The sequence below is a fragment of the Solanum verrucosum genome, unplaced genomic scaffold, assembly GCF_900185275.1.
Source record: "Solanum verrucosum unplaced genomic scaffold, falcon-dt-bn FXZP01000261.1, whole genome shotgun sequence".
Taxonomy (NCBI): domain Eukaryota; kingdom Viridiplantae; phylum Streptophyta; class Magnoliopsida; order Solanales; family Solanaceae; genus Solanum; species Solanum verrucosum.
Window position 1 is genome coordinate 13,918,322 of NW_026019969.1, and position 15,586 is coordinate 13,933,907.

General features: G+C 30.4%; 2 protein-coding genes and 2 non-coding genes across 4 annotated transcripts in view; all 4 read left to right on the plus strand.

Moving 5' to 3' along the window:
- LOC125816642 (polyol transporter 5-like) overlaps positions 1–15,586 on the plus strand; it is a 267,811-nt gene that overhangs the window by 192,457 nt on the left and 59,768 nt on the right. The window lies entirely within an intron of this gene.
- Positions 1–15,586, plus strand: part of LOC125816669 (tyrosine--tRNA ligase 1, cytoplasmic) — a 43,138-nt gene that overhangs the window by 15,547 nt on the left and 12,005 nt on the right. The gene's annotated exons all lie outside the window — the stretch shown is intronic.
- On the plus strand, positions 4,729–4,800 carry TRNAG-UCC (transfer RNA glycine (anticodon UCC)). Its single transcript has one exon. It is a non-coding gene; the product is annotated as a tRNA-Gly (tRNA).
- On the plus strand, positions 7,604–7,734 carry LOC125816942 (small nucleolar RNA snoR83). The gene has a single exon (XR_007442265.1). It is a non-coding gene; the product is annotated as a small nucleolar RNA snoR83 (small nucleolar RNA).

The following is a 15,586-nucleotide window of genomic DNA, read 5'->3' on the forward strand; positions in this document are numbered from 1 at the left end:
TGTTGTTTAGATAACAGTTGTCATTGTTACAAGTGTCAACTATGATGTTTGAATGCAATGGTTTTGAAATTGTGTACGTAATGTTTAGGTAGAAAGGTTAAATTAATGCATCATAGTTTCCATAATTAATAACTATGCAAATGAAAATTAAACGTATGGAGTATTTGATGTCAAAAGATAAAAGAAGTTTCTATTACTACGCGATGACATTAATGCAATTATTGCGAAAATTTCTACAAATACACCTTTTTATTGTGACAATATTTTCTTCACTATATTTTCTTTACTATCAAATTTTAGGTACCACATTATAACATTGGAGAATAATTTACTTGTTTTCGATATATGAATCTAGTTTATTTACAATAATACATACGAGTATAGACAAATTTGCCTCTTAAAATTCTAATTGAATACATTTTACTTTAACATAAAATTTTAGTCAAATTTTCACATACAAAATCTATACTCTTCGTTGAAAATACTGAATTAAAAAAATGAGCAAAATATTGAAGCATATCAATAAATATCAATCAATGTAAAACTAAGAAAATATAGGACAATCAAACACCGAATAGCAAATTAATTCTTGACTCAATGAATAAAAGGAGTGCCTTTCAACTTGAGCACGAAATCTTTTATTGAGTTTACAATTATCGAGAGTGCTACCATGCCAAACAAGATCGAGACCACCCTTTCCCACCATAAGCTCACATTTTGTACTCATCAGTCAATCTTATTTTTTTAAAGGATAAAGAAAAAGCTATTTATTTAACACATTTTTTGTTAAAATATTTAACACAACTAGAGTTGACAATGGTATATTCGTAATTTCATTGAATTCAAGGTAGCTTTAAAAAAAAGGTGGATAAAAAAGAAGCATAAACCGTTATGTTACAAAACAGCACCGCGTGCTTTAACATACGCAGGGTGCGTTATTTTCGGAGCAGTTGGGAATTTTTATCGAACCCGGGCATTTCGGGGGTTGACACGTCATCATAGTGGACGCGTGTCAGCAATTGAGTGGTTGCCGCCTTAAGTAGGATTCAAAAGGATTGTACGCTACGTCAAATAGAGAAAACCAATCTTTTAGTTAAGTTTATTTGTTATCCCTCACGTGCTTCCTAACCTTTTTGCCTCTCCCACGATTACCGTGAGATGGATAAGATTTTCATTTCTAATAAAAAAAAAATTGGAATCATTTTCTAATAGTGAAGAAGTTTTGATAAAAACAATGGTAGACCAGGATCAAATGAATACAATAACTTACCCATATTAAATTATTAATTGTATTAACTTGAAATCATTATAGCAATTCATAAAATTTAAAGTATATGGGTAGAAACATTTTTTCTTTAAAAGGTCTTATACCGAATTAATTCAACTCAATTGAATCTCAAAGCAAAAATAAGGAGCAATCTTAGTGCTTGAGTTGTTGTCATATTATTAATTTGATCCTTATATTATTAGACTAAGCATATTTAACTTTTAATTAAATGAAGTGTCAATATTAATACATATATTGATTAATATTGTTTTGCCATGCATATGTTTACATCTTATATTTTGTTATATTTAATATGCTCATTTGCAGCTATTTCGTAATAATTTTAATTTCTTACATTTTGTTCATCTATGATATATGAGTGTTCTACTCCAAACTATTTTGTACATTATCGATAAAAAGAAAGTAAAAGAGAAGTTCAGAAGACGACAGACTTTGATTTTGTTTTCTTCCCGTTTCCTATGATTTTTTTCTTGAGTGGGTTAAAATGAGTTGGGTTAATATATCGACATGTTATTGATTTACTCAAAAGTTGAGCTAAAATCAACTATAGTACGGATAGAGTTGAAATGATGATTATATTTTTATGAGCTAATTTTATTACCTAATTTACACCGGAGTTTGTTTTATAATTTGGCTTATTATTTTAAAACTTTATAGTTAATTAGGAATATAAATGAAGCTTTACCTTCAAGTGAAATTATGATTTGAATGACTGAATGTCATTTAGAATTGTGATCCCCATTGAAATGATGAAACAAAGAGTAAAAAGTCTTGTAGTAATGATGGTACAAATCAATTCCATTTAAATTTAAGGGACTTGCTTAGGCTAAATATTTTTATATAATTATGATGTACGGATATATCTCAACTAATTTTATGAGATATTTATGATCATTCTACTGGTAACAAACAGATATCACTAATTTTCTCATTTTTTGCGATCACTATTTATCAAGTCTTGCTTCCCAATTTAGATTTTCATTTAGGTAGGTTCATGAGCTAATAGATGATATACTTGCCCCTCGTTAATTTGTTGTATAAGGTTTTTAAAATCAAATCTTGATAACCATTTTCTCACTTCATGTTATATTTAAAGGTCTTAATATTAGTTTTGATTTATGAATTTAATCTTCAGAGGAGGTGACTACTGTCGAACTTTTCTTATATTCATTAAGTTGCTAAGTTCTAAATATAATGCCAGAAGTGGTTATTAATGTAAATTATATGTGAACAACACAACAGTACCATGGGCATCAATAACTGGTTTCAATGTACTTCAATGGTATAGAAATATCATATATTATATATATTACTATACATTAAAATTTATGACTCTCGTGACCACTAAAGAATAATTGATTAGACAGACTAAAAGCACTACAAATTTGTTTCTATTCTCTCTAAAAAAAGTTTATAATTGTAAATAGTATAATTAGGGATATGAAGTCCGTGATATGTGAAGCCAATTTTGCAACCTTAGAATTTGCCTGTTTTTTAGTCTGTGTTAAGATTCTCCCAAACTTATTCCTTTTAATTCACTTATTACCTTTAAAACCCTACTCACGGGATGTTTAGTTCATTTGTATAGTGTATTTTTTCAATAAAAGAGATTAGATAAATCATTCTATTTAGGGTCGTCTCGAACATAAGGTCACTAAAGCAATCACTAGGACCCTCATTTTTCCTAAAGGTTTTTTTTTTTTTTATATATATATATATATATATATATATAAGGATTTTTTTGGATAGAATTTATAATTACTTTATTTAATGTGGAGGTCGTAATAATTGAGAAATGAAATAATACTTAGTTAATTGTAGAGTTAATATATCATATGGTGACTCAACTAGGAGTACTTATTTTCACAGAAAGTCACTCTATAACCTCAAAATCACTCAACTATGAATTTTTCTCACAAAACTTAAAATATAAGGACTCTCTATAACGTTTGACTTTAGGCCCAAACTTGTTGAGACGATTCCGTTTCTACCTTCTAGCTCAACCTCTACTTATGTATGTGTCTAAATAAAGTTTAGAAGTTCTTTATCTTATTTTTTCTCATATTTGATTGTCCAAATTTAAAAAAAAGAATTATTCGATAGAAAAAAAGTTTCTTAAAAATGAAGAAAATGACTTTCATAATGGAATTATGAAAAACAAGTTCCACGTATTCCACATTGATTGTGTCATTCCCACCGTCCAACACACCTGATCATCTCCACCCCCTAGCCCTCACTCCCACCACCCAACCCCCAACTTTCATATTATTTATCTAAATTATACTCAAATATTTTTTACTCACGTATCTAACACAGAAATATAAATAAAAAATTCATTTATTTTCCTTTCGTGCCGAGTACACCTTTAATCCGAATATGTAACTGTACGTTCTTATCTAGTACGTACTAAAATCATTATATTATCCTACAACATATCATTTGGAACTGCACGTGAAATGTCATTTAACCAACATAAAAAAAAAATCATCAACTAGCCAAGGTCTTCATAATAATCCTCTATATAAGCCCTTAACCACTTTCACAAAAACCACACCACCAAAAAAATTGAAATCGATCTATCATTATGGAAGCAAAGCAAAATTTGGTCATATTTTTTGCAACATTGCTTATAGTTGCAACCATTGGAATTGAAATGGCCAGTGCAGATTCCTTGTGTGGATTAACAATAAATGATTTAATGACATGTAAGTCAGCAGTATCTGGGCCTAAACCATTGCCACCATGTGATAAATGTTGTGCTGCTTTAACCAAAGCAGATTTGCCTTGCCTTTGTACTTTCAAGAATAGTCCAATGTTGTCTAGTTTCAAGATTAATTCCACTCTTGCTATGGATCTTCCATCTAAATGCAAACTTGATTCACCTAATTGCTCCGCTTAATTAAACTAGAAGCGAATTTGGGATTTGAAGATTAGTAATGACACGTACCCCTTTAATGAGTAGTGAGTGGTGAATTAATGTTTGGTTTAATTTGTTGTTGTTTGAAATTTGAATTTAAGTGTGTGGTTCCTATAGTCATGTGCTTTGTTTTATTATTTTACTTTTATGGTAAGAATTTATGTTGATCAACTTTGTGTGGTTGATCTTAATAGTTTATTTTAATAAACTTTGACGTTTTGTTTGTTGAGGTGATCTAGCCATTTGTCTAATCAGTTCAAGTTTAAACCGGTTGAATTATACAATATGTTTGTTAATGTGATAAAATTGATTGCACTCAAAATGACATATTAAATTATTGGATTAACTGAAAAATAGTAGTATCAAATAAGTAAAAAGAAATGAAATTTCTTGGTTTGGTTTGAAATTGGTTTTTCATTTTATTAATTGATAAAAGATAATTTGATTTTGATTTTAAACAAGATGATAATACCATCAAAACGACTAGAGACTTGTAAAATGGTTGAGAAAAAGGATTCATCAAGCGTTTGTAGTCCAACGGTTAGGATAATTGCCTTCCAAGCAATAGACCCGGGTTCGACTCCCGGCAGACGCAATTCTTTTTTCTTATTATTTTTGTCTAAAGTAAATTCTCACTTATTACTTCTATACATCAAGTATCTTCTTATATTTTAACCTAGGGGTGTGCACTATTCGGATTAAACCGAATAACCAAACCAAATCAAACCGAATTTTTATTTGGATTGGTTTTTTGGTTTTTCGGATTGGTTTTGGATTAATAAATTACTTTGTTTGGTTTTTTGGTTTGGTTTCGGATTTTAAAAAAAAAAAAACCGAATTATATATATATATATATAATGTTTAGGTTTAGAATTAAGTTGGAGTTAACCACTTTTGTCCCTTTTTGGTTATTGTCTTTCATGATGATTACGTTTATATTTTATGTTTGAATTACATCTATAATAGGTATACTTATAAGTATTGTGTTTTAAGTTTTACTTATGATTTATATTAGAAAGAATATTTAAGGGATTAAATATTATTACTTTGGTTATATATGTTATTAATTATTGACATAACCGAATAACTAAACCGAAAAAAGCCGAACCGAATAGAGGAAACCCAAACCAAACCAAATTTATTTTGGATCGGATTGGGTTACACTTTTACAAAATCAAAAACCGAAAATCCAAACCGAATAGTGTAAAACCAAACCGAAAAACCGAATGCACACCCCTATTTTAACCTATTTGACATCTTTTTTGCTATTATTTTTGTCTAAAGTAAATTCTCACTTATTGCTTCTATATATCGAGTATCTTCTTATATTTTAACCTATTTTTGTCAAAGTAACTATTGAACGAATCAATAGTGCACTTATTTAATATCTCATCAATTCGTCTTGATTCGTCCCAATTCAATCTAAACTGTCATTTGCCAGATCTGATTATAACAACATACTCTATCTATTCAAGTTTACTTTCTTTGTTTTTAAGTTTTGAAAATGGTCTTGGGATATCAAACAAAAAAATATTTTCGTATTTCTCCTCCTACACAACTCAAGTGTAATGCCTTGATTGTCTTCCACTTCAAGTATAAGATATTAGAGAAGTATGCCCTACCCAACTCGCCCAAATTTGATCCATTATTAGAATATATGATTTTTTTTTGTTACTATCGACATGTTAATGCAAAGTTACAAACCAATGTTAAGATGAGTGTGATATGTGCTTCTTAGTTAGATAACTCTGAGATATTAGTCTACATGTGCCAAAAAAAACGTTAGGTTTGAGTAGTCATTTATATTTTGAACTCAAAGGAATTATTATAATAAGTAAATTGTTAATTAGAATTTGTAGGAAGATCAAAAGCTTTATCGATTCTAAATGCTATTGTATTTTTAGTTTATTACAGTAAAACCTCTATAAATTAATATAGGTGAGACCATGAAATTTTATTATTTTATAGAGATATTATTTAATCGATGAATTAATATTTATTAATTTAAAGAATGGATTGAGATTTTATGAAGGTTAATTTTGAATATATCAAAATCATTGTATCTTACTAATTTATGTATCATATTTATTGATTTCACATAACAAAATATTATACATAAAGTACAACGAATACATCAAAATCATTGCATCTTACTAATTTCAACCTTGTGATGCAGGGATAATAAGAGCTCTCAAGATGTATTATCGAACAGATTTTATTGTAGAATATTAGAAGACTATGAAGTGGGACAAACCGATCCAACAAAGTTTAATGTTTTGGATGCTATCAATTTTGCAATCCCTGTTTGGACAACAAATGTTCAGCAAGAGACAATAGCAAATTGTTTTCGACATTGTAAAATTCGTTCGGGGGATGCAATCTCAGAAAATTTGAATGAACCCACTTGTGAAAACGTCATTCATGAACTTGAGGTCATTGATTAATTATCTCTGTTACCATAGTAAAATGGATGTCAATAACTTGTTGGATTATCCGGGTGAAAGTGATACATGTTCAGAGGTCCAGAGCTTAGAAGAAATTGTGGATACCATAAAAAAAACGCAATGTTGATGATGAAATTGAAGATGATATTATACCTTTGGAACCAGTTACGCGTAAGGAAACACTTATCGCATCTAGAACTCTTTACAATTTTATGGTGCATTTTGAAAAGACAACACCGGAGCTTTTGGATGCAATAAGAAAAGTTAGAGATGAGTTTCAACTAGATTTAAATTTTAAGAAAAAACAGAGCACAATAGAATCATATTTTACTAAATTGTCTTAAATATATTTGTACTTTTAAAGAATTATTAATTTATGATATTAATAGAACCATATATTTATATAGGGGTCTTCTGGAAATATATTATCTTATTATCTTATCGAAATTGATGATTTTTTCCATTAATCGAAATCAAAATCGAAGAAAAATATTATTTTAAAGAGATTATTAATTTACCGAGTATTAATTTATAGAAATTTTACTGTAGTTAAACTATGACCCATTTTGTAGTCGGAAAAAGTTTTGCCATGTTCAGTTTGAGTATCCGATAAAAGTTAAGGTCGCTAGATTTCAAAAAGCTCTTATCAAAGATTTTGCCCTTTTTATTTACATAGGTTAATAACTTAATATAGAAAAGTATATCAATAGTGAAATAGTTGAAACAATGGGAGCAATAAGTGAATTTGAACAAATTTAAGGGGTCAAAAGAGTAATAATCATAGGGTTACGCTTCACATTGATCACTATATAAAGCCTCGCCGCACAAGATTTGTAGTACTCATCGCCACCATCCTGCTAGGGTTTCATCTTCTTCTCTTAATTTTTTCTTCAATATTTTTTGTTGTTAAAATGTGTTTTGTTTTGGCTGTTAAGTGTGTTAATGGCCTTCATAATCCCAAATAAGCTGAGTTAATTCAAAGTGCTTATTTGATTCATGGGAGGCCTAAATCAATTGGAGGTTTCGCTGATAATGCCTTTTCTACTTTTTCAAGGAGGCGTTTACTAGTAACTATCCATACATACTTTTATTTTTTCTGAATCCAATTCTCTTTGAGATTGTTTCTTTTTAGTTAAAAAACTGCACTATTTGATAACTGAACACAGCAATTTCTCTGGAATCTGGATAAATTGATTGGTAGTGACTTTAGTACTGGATATGGTCAAAGTTAAAATTATATTCAATCATTAAATTTACTATAACAGACGATCTAGCCTTCCTTAGGTATAAATTTTATTAAAAAATCATCAAAATGACTCGCAGCAATTAGTTTAAGTTTGAGTAATTTATATCAAGAAAAAATAGTTTGATTATTTTCTTGTTTAAATAACATGACTATTAAATCAACCTGACTATCAATCTTAGGACCTATTTCTCAAGTAATATTTGAGGAAAAGTTTGACAGATAGTATTTGTCCATAAAATTTGTCATTATTTGGCAAATTTTTAAATATTAATTTTTTCTAGTATTTGGGTCAAATTTAATTATTTGGGAAATTTTACACCAAATTTTTATTTTTTACAAAAATACCTCTATTGTAGTTGTTTGCGTTATATTACATAATTTTTTATGTGAAAACCAAAGTATTGATGAAATATTTAGTGAATATGATGATATGATTGTTGATGAAAATGATAAACAATTGACTCAGGATAACAAAGCTATCACGGTAACAAAGTCATATGTTTTGTCTATCACATGGCTCCAGTGTCGTGGACACTATTTGTTATTTGTTGCAACGAAGATTCAATTGATTTAATACAAACTTATGATTAGTTTTGATAATTTTTAAAACTTGTGGATATAAATCATATTTTTCTAAAAAGGTTAAATATGTTTTTCAAATACTATGTCCAAACACATGATGAAATTTCACCTAATAATATTTGGAAATCTATGAGCAAATGCTAGCTTAATATAAATTGAAAGGAGCAAGAGCTACTTATAAATTACCTTAATAGTGATATTTGGATTTTAAATTTTTTATTTAAAGAGATTGTAATTTGATCTTTGGAATATGTACATTTTAATTAAAAAGATAAATAATAGACATTAATTTTAATATTATTAAAAATATATAGGTACTTTAATTTTTTTTGTAATTTGATTCTTAGTTAAATACAAATTGTTTATCGAATACACTTTTCAAATGAATTAATTAAATATAAATTGTTTTTTTTTTCAAAAGCAATATCATATATTTTTAAAATAAATTTTTATTTTTATTTTGTCATTGGACATTTTAAGAAAAGGGAGTTAATTTTTTTATATTTTATGTTTAATATTAAATATTATTTTACAAAAATTAATACTAAATATCAACTAATAGAGATAATGTGATAAACTATCTACAATTATTTTATGTTAAGTCAAATAAAGATGAATGGAGAGAAGTATCAGCTAATGTCTAATGCGTAGGATATTGGTCAAATAAAGATGAATGGAGAGAAATATCAGCTAATGTCAATCATTTGGCAAAAGAATTGCAAGATTTTGCTGTATTTCAAAATATAATAGTATTTTAATTTAGAATGTAGCAAAATATTTGTATTTGTATACATATAATATCTGATCCTAATTACAAATATTTTGTTTTTGTTAATCATTACGATATGTATGTTTTGATTATTTATTCTATCTAAAGTTGAGTTGAATTATACATATTGGTGCTTAAGTATTTATTAGCCCAGTTTATGGAGATACGTCTATTTTTTTTCATCTTCTAATATTTTACCTTTTCATCTGACCATTGTAACTATAGTTTTTATGCTTATTTTACACCAACCACATCAAAATACTTCAATTCGAATGTTATGCATGCTTTTCCAACAAGCTTTGGCCTCAACTATATATGTTCATGAACACAGAGAAAAAAATTTGAAAAGGCAACATAGATAAAAGATACATTGTCTAAGAATAAAACTTAACTATCTGACATTGACTATGTAATTCATAAAGCTGTATTAAAGTTTAAAAAAATAAAATTAACCATTTAAAATTTGTATTAGATAGATAAATAAAGACCTTTATAAATGCTATAAAATCAAAATTTAAGATATTTATCGTTTTTAAAAATGTATTAATTAATTAATAAATGTATGTTCTTAAATAATATAATAAAATAAATTAATATATATATTTTAAATTAGTATATTTTAATTAAACTAATCATAGAAATTAAAAGTATAAGATTTCTATGAATATTATGAATTGTATATTTAATACAATATCATAAAATTATTAAAATATTTTGACAAAAAGATAATTTATCATGTCTAACTATACAATAAATGACTTGCAATAAGAAGTATCAAATCAATATTTCTATGACAAATTAAACATAAAATATGACACAAGTTCTAATGTCTAAACAAAAATTTGAATACAATACTTTTTTTTTTGTACAAATACAATACTCTTATTTCATATTTCAACATAACACACATAAATATGATATAAAAGAATTTTAAAAAATGTAAGTCTATAACCTTATTCAACAATAATCATACTTCAATTTTAGAAATGAGAAAACTAACAAAATTATGCTAATGAAAAAACCAACATAAAATTAAAAAATCAGATAATGTAAAAAATTATATGAAATCATATGAAATAAAGGTTGAGAATGAGAAAAAAAATGAAATATGATTTAAAAAAAAAGAAAATACTAGAAATAAAAATTAAAAGGAATTTAAAACAATAAAATTAAAACTAAAATAAAAATAAAATGTAGAAATTACAAAATAATCAGATTACCATTACATTATGTAGTTATCAACAATTTATCGCTCTGAGAATTGAAAGAGGGTAATCACAATACCAATAACTTGCTAATAAAATAATTATTAATCCCCCTGCACCAAATTCAATTAAAATAAATAAGTTTTATCTTTCCAAACACGCTCTAAAAAAACAATCAGACTCAATTTCATTCTATTTTCCGTGTATTTAATTATTAATATCTATAAATAGACCCCACCTGCGCATTATAGAAAGGGAAAAGTTCACCACCATAGCCGACCCGACCCGCCTATCTTTTACGCTACCGGCGCTGCTCTTAACTTTCCCGGTGACGATTCCGATCAAAACTCTTATGAACGCTTCTGCTCTTTCATAAGATTTCGCCACTCGTATCTTGTTATTCTTCAAGGAAAATTTGACAACTTGTTGTCTTTTTAACTTGTTAGAATTCTTAATTTAAAAAAATAGTCAAGAACTTGTTGGAGTTACTACATTGGAATTCTTGGTTTTCTTTAAGTTACTACAATTGGAATTCTTGATTTAAGAAAAAACCAAGAACTTGTTGTCTTCTTGAAGTTACTACATTGAAATTCTTAATTTAAGAAAAAATCAAGAAAGTCGCTATTGTATCTAAAGATGTTCTGATTATTTATTCTAGCTGAAGTTGAGCTGGAACAAACATATTGGTGCTTATGGAGCCAGTACATGTGCCTGTTTCTTTCATCTTTTTTTCTGTTTCCTTTTTGTCTGGCCATTCTAACTATGGTGTCATATGTTTCCTTTACACCAGTAACATCAAAATACAGCCGTTTAGATGATATGCATGCTTTCCTAGCAAGCTATGGCTTTTTTCAAAAGGAGAGGCTCTGAGTTCTCTTTCTTACGTTTCTTTGTTGGAAATTGTTACTAATACTCACGGGAAGCCAAATAGATATCGTAAGGTTTTGAAGGTAAAGTTCTTTTGAGATTTAGTTGGTAGTATCCATTAGGATAGGTATGAAACTACTAACCTCGTCTTTGTTCTTGCCATTGTTTACCAGACGGCAAGTGTTTGTACCTTGGAATTGATGATTGTAGACAAGATGTTGGTACATGTAATCAGAAATTTTTTCTTTTCTTTGATGACTGGAGGAAGTGGGATCACATGTAATCAGAGGACTGTGTTTGGTTCCTCTTCGTTTTCGACTGTAGACCATGGACTAGATCAAACTTGAGAACGGTTGCACTTTTTAGGATTACTGAATTTTCTTTCAACTGATTACATTGCCTGATTATGTAGGCATTTTTCTATGAAATGGCAAGAAAGTTATTTACTTCAATGCCATGCTATTTGTCAGAAATGCTGCTCATCACTAGCTCAGAGTTTCCACTTGTTTGATTTATCACCACAAAGAAAAAAAAAAGGGTGGGTAAGTGTGGTTCTTGTTTGTCTATTAGAACATGCTACTTGTTCATTTTTGTTCCATGTTAGATGTGCAATCAGCTTGCCAGAAATGATGTGCAGCATTTAATTCCCTTTGTTGGCACCATTGATACAGATTGTGTTAATCTGATAAAGCTATTTTGATGTGTTTTTCAAGAATCTTTTGTGGTGACTAGTTGGTTCTTAAAAGTACTTGTAGCATTGGTGCCTTGTCCTTCTCTTTATTGAGGATACTGTCGCGAATCTCTGTACTGGAAGTGATTCTGTCGGTGAGAGCAATTGTCTTGACATTTTTATGCAACATCACTTAGGATTTATTGTATTTGATATTATTTGTACATGTGCGTGCCTTTGTCCATTCCACATTCCCTTTCCTGTAGGCTGTAGCCCCCACCTGCCTCCCTAAAAGAAGAGGGGGGTGGGGGTGGGGGGAAACAAATTGTGGAGGGTTGGTTAGTGGAAGAGAGAGTTACTTATGCATCAGATGGTGCAATTCATTCAAGTGTTATGCCATCATGTAGTTTTATTTCTGTTAAGCTACTTTTGAAAAACCTAGATAGAATAATGTTTCAAGTAATGTTTTACCCACAGAGGATGATTTCCTGTTAAACGTGAAGTTATTGTGACATATAATTTTGGAGACACGGAACATAATCTCTTGGTCCCTGCCATAAATAATTTGAAAAAAAGAGGACTGCAAAGTTTGATCTCAATTTTTATGCTCTTTCTAGAGAAGAGATGGCCACTATAGGGGGATTTATCTATGGGTGTTTATGGTTCAGGTCCTTCTGCATTCTATTTTGATGGAGATGATTTAATACTTGTGCATTCTCACGGTGAAAAGAATCTTAAGAATTATTTGATACCACGAGGCACGAGCTATGCTCTCCTCTGGGGTGGATGGGGACTCACATAAATGGATTGATGCTGAAAATGGAGGTAAAATAGATGAACTTATAAGGAAGACAGTGAGTAGAATAAGCCATTGCTCTCCATTTTACCAAGGCAAGATGAAGTTCTTTGCCACGAGTGAGTCTTCAAGAAAGGCAGCGGGAAATAAGAATAGAGTGTTCATGATGTGCCACTCATGCCAGGTAATTTTTCCTTGAGTGCTTGTTTGTGTTAATAATCAATGATGAGAGAAAATGTGTGCAACTAACTAATGTTCTTGTCCGTCGTGCATAAACTAGAGCTGTAAGAAGACTGCATCATTTTCAGAAGCTATGTGCTCTGAGCTTCCACAGCAGTCATACCATCAATATAATCAAAATCTTCCATCCCAAGTTGTGATGATCGTGTATTCTCTGATGAAAGGTAATGTTCTCAAATTTCTCGGGAATGTGAGGTCTCTTTCTGATATTATCTCAATCAAATATGTTAGTAACTCACATGACCTGATGTTTCTCTCTTCAGGCCAAGTGTGAAAATGAAACTTGATGACATCTGGAATAACAAATTGCAAGCTCAAGGGGAGTGCACAAGTACACGCGATGGGGAGTCAAAAGAACGTAAACCATTCCTGCAATTTGTTCCTGACCTGAATAAGAGCTGAACTTTTCCAGTTCATGTTTCAGTTAATTAGCTTCATTTCTTCACCCACTTTTCAAGATTATCTTAGACTGCAGTCTTATAATCATGAAAGCCATAGAGATTACAATGTCTCTTTCTATGTCTGCTAGGCCACACAGTCTTTTCCAAATTCCATTTAGCTTATGTTTTGATCTTGTAATAGCATTGTCATGCCCCCTGACATTTTAAAATCAAATTTTCAGAATTTTGACCGACAAAAACTCAAAGTTTCTTATATTCTGGGACAAAATGGAGGGACTTCCGTCCAGAGATTACAGTTGAGTACCTTAGCTATATCTCGGATGTTTTTGCAACTTCTTCTCTATCTTGTTAAGATGATGAACTTTTACCCTTTCCAGTATGAGATGCAGAGCAGAACTGGAACAGAGAATCTGAAGAAGTGGACTTTTACCCTTTCCAGTATGAGATACTATACTCAATGTCACTTCTGGCATCTTGTATTTTGTTGGTGATTCATTGGTTCCTGACAGCATTGATAAAAACTGTCTGGAGGGTGCCAAAGTTCTCCAATGGTTGATAAGAAGTTTATTCCGTTAGTGGTGTGCCCACACTTTCTATAATTGATCAGGTCTATTCTGGCCTCTGTATATTCCATTATGGCCATTCTTGGTTTCTCATGAATTCCTTATAATGCATTGGTTTTAAACAATTGTTTCTCTTAGGGATCGTTTGGTTGGACTCATTAGCAAATTTAATTCAGCATAAACTTCCGAATAAATAGTATATCATTTGTTGGCCACGTTAGAAAAAGCAATATCCTCATAACTATGTAGCACTCAGTTATCTGCACTACATAGTCAAGGATTATGATCTTTTGTTTGATTCTAGCATTTATCTATATTGAATATTACACTAATTGTAATGTTCTACAGCATTCTGCAGATGAGTGAATCCTTTTGGAAGAACTGCGTGAGAAGGTAATGATTGTCTAAAAGCTCATTAACATGTTATTTCAACTTGGACTTGGAGTCTGTAACAACAACAACTACATACCCAGTGAAATCCCGCATGTACTTGGAGTCTGTAACTTATTGAATTATCAATTCCTATCTGGACAAATGAGGACATCAACCTATCTTGATTTCGAGCAAGAATTGGTATATTGATTTTGATGAATAGGCAACATTGAATTTGAGTTTTGTGGGGATCTTTATAATAGGTAACATTGATCTTGATTTCGAGCAAGAATTGGTATATTGATTTTGGTTACCAATTACTACACAACTGTGCTGACCAAATTCAAAACTGGGGTTGGATGTACAACATTCATTCACAAGCTTCAAGATCATTTACCTGGTAAGTTACTATCTTTAATTAGATTTTCATTACACAACCACTCTGTGAAACTCAATAAAATTGCCATTTACCAGAATCCATTGCACTAAATTTTGCAACATTCATTAAAGTTGAACCTAACTTTGTACTAACACCTAGCATTATCTAATATTGGACACCAGAAAAGCACAAAGTTAAGAAGCCGCCTTAGTTTTCTTATAGCGAAAAGATAAGAAACTGAATATCTATGGATGATCTGGCTAGAGAAGTTCCAGTAGTTGGAAGCTTACCAGGAGAGTTAATATTGCTGTCAGAAAAATGACCACTTCTCTACAGGAATAGTCACCAACAAGAGGCACAATGCTGTGGGAATGCTCTTCGGAAAGGGGAGCGACATGACCAGACGATCATCTGAAAAGAGTCACGCCTCTGTCAGAAAGTTATAGGAAAGAGCGTGATTCTGTTAGAATGGTTGTCGTAGAGAGGCATGACATCGCTAGAACTATCATTGGAAAGAGGTCTTCTTGATCAGTTGCCTAAAAGAGGTATGTTCTCTCTGGAATGGCCACGAGAGAGAGATGTGATACTGAAGAGAGAAGGGCACCGATAGTACAAGGTGCAGGTCTTTGGTAGGTAGGGTGGGTTGCTGGAGAGCAGTAACACTAGTTGCCGGTATTGGCTTAGACTAACTGCCAGTAGGTCTAACCTGTATGAGATACAATCCACATCTTAGAGGAACTAGCTTCATTTGAAAACTTTAAGACTACTCTTAAGTTCTAACAGTTTTAATAAATACTAGAAATTATTAGTTAGAATGAGGTGATTAAGGAATAACTAGAATAGGCTC